Below are 2,500 nucleotides of genomic sequence, written 5' to 3'. Positions count from 1 at the left end.
AAGTTTATTAAAATGTTCATAAGTTACCTCATACTCACACCTCAGTAAAATGTCTGTAATAAACTTCATACAAAACTTCACTAAACCTTTCATACATATAGATAGATAAATTCATTGGCAAACAGAAGAATTGACAAATAGACGAATAGACAATAGACAATATGAATAGAACAATGAAGGAATGGACAGATAGTGAATAAGTAAATAGATAAATCTTTGTAGATGTTTGTGTAAGAGATGGAAAGAGAGGCAGGATAAATGGTTTCGAATGACAAAAAAAAATGACGATAGAGAGAAAAGAGAGAAGGAGAGAAAAAAAAAGAGAAAACAGTTTTGTAAAACAGGTGGATGAGATAAGACCCAAAGAGAATGCGATAAGTTGGTAGATGCGAGATCCGAGTTTAAAACTCGGCTAGAGGGGCTGAGGGCGGAAGAGAGGAGGAAAGAGAGAGGACAAAGAGAAGGGATATGAAGAGAAGAGCGAAATTCATTCCAGAAATGATGCCGGTAGGGTGACGTAAGAGAGGAAGTGAGGGCAAGAGAGTGGAGAAAGAGAGAGGTAATAGAGGAGACTGGAAGGAAGGAGGGGAAGAGAGTAGAGAAAGAGAGAGGTAATAGAGGAGACTGGAAGGAAGGAGGGGAAGAGAGTAGAGAAAGAGAGAGGTAATGGAGGAGACGGAAGGGAAGGGACGAAAAGAGGAGGAATGGGAGGAGGAGGGAAGGGAAGAAGAGAGGAGGGAATGGAGAGAGGGGAGGGAAGGGGAGGGGAGGGGAGGGGAGGGGAGGGGAGGGGAGTGGCCGATACTGACATGGTGAGGGAAGGGGAGATAAGGGGGGACTTAGAGAACGAAGGGGAGGGAATAGAAGGGAAGATGGAGATGTCAAAGAAAAGAGATGTGAAGGGGAGAATAGGGGGTAATAGTAGAGGATCGATGGGGTGAAGGGAGAGAAGGTGGTTGGGAGTGGAGGGGAGAGAGGGCGGGGAGGGAGGAAAGGAGGAGAGGATAGGGGAAGAAAGGGAAGGGAGAGGAGGGTACAAGGGAAGGGATATGAAGGGAAAATTAGAGGGATATGCAGGGTAGGGAAGAGGAAGGGAAAGGAGAGGAAGAGGAAAGGAGAGGAGAGGAGGAGGAAATGGAGGGGAGGGAGGAGGGAAGAATGGAGGGGAGGAATGGAGGGAGACGAGAGGATACAGGGATATAGAAGAACGATGGGAATAGGAAGAGAAGGAAGAGATGAGAGAGGAAGAGGAGGAGGGGAAGAGGAGGGGATAGGGAGAGGAGGGAGGGAAGGGAGGGGAGGGAGGGGGAGAGGGAAATGACAAATATTTTAATTTTTGTAGTGTCATTGTTGAAGTATATACTTTTCATGCAAGACTAGCTATCCATTACCATGCGTTGTTCAATCAATCTATATGTGTATATATCTCCACCTGTGCATGTACATTCATATGTACATGTAGATGCATATCTACATGCGCATATGCATATAAGTTTTTTATTTTCATTATTACATGTAAAATTTAGGAATCTCTTTTTATTCAAAATGATATTAAACATAAAAATAAAATATTTGTCCATTAAGGTCGGCCCATTATGAATGTGGACTCCAAAGTTATATATATTTATTTGTACATTATGTGAACGATATTAAGGCGAAATGTTCTGAAAGCTAACGTTCTTATTAGGTTAATACACAGGCAAATCTTTCGATGAATTCTGATGAAATTATCGAAACAATATGATAACTGTTGGTGTCTCGTCACAAAAATGTAAGTGCACAGAGTAATTCTGGTCTGATTTGGACATTCTTCAGGACGTCACAGAAAACCGCAAAATGTGTGTGTGTGTGTGTGTGTGTGTGTGTGTGTGTGTGTGTGTGTGTGTGTGTGTGTGTGTGTGTGTGTGTGTGTGTGTGTATTCACTTGGTCTTTGGATCACGTGTTGGACTCGTGATCGACAGCTATTTCCCTCCTGGAAGAGAGCTCAGAGCTCGTAGGTCCGATATATGGGTAATGCTATGACCTTGCACACACACACACCCCCAACTCCCTGCCCACGAGAGTTGGAGTAACACCCCTCAGCGCTGCGATACTGATATTATTTCAGCCCCGGGCGAGGATCGAACCCGGACCTCCGTAGTGGCAGGCCAGAGCTCTAACCACAGCGCCATGAGAGGTGTGTGTGTGTGTGTGTGTGTGTGTGTGTGTGTGTGTGTGTGTGTGTGTGTGTGTGTGTGTGCGCATACATGCATGTAAACATGTATATACGCACCTCCAACCCATACATATACATTTTCTCTCAGACAACCGCCCAATAAAGGACCAAAAATTACCCAGGCTACAAGGAGAGGACCAACACACCATCTGCCTCCCAAAACATCGGCTTGATGTTCTCACGACTTCCACAGAATGGACGCGTGAGAATTTGCGTGAGAGAGCGAAACGGACCAAGAGTAAATACGGGGCGTGTCCCTCACGCCTTCTTTTGTTTGCGTCAGG

The sequence above is a fragment of the Oratosquilla oratoria genome, chromosome 5 (genome assembly GCF_046742065.1).
Source record: "Oratosquilla oratoria isolate Oo_2021 chromosome 5, ASM4674206v1, whole genome shotgun sequence".
NCBI classification, from domain to species: Eukaryota; Metazoa; Arthropoda; class Malacostraca; order Stomatopoda; family Squillidae; genus Oratosquilla; species Oratosquilla oratoria.
This window is presented reverse-complemented; position numbering follows the sequence as displayed.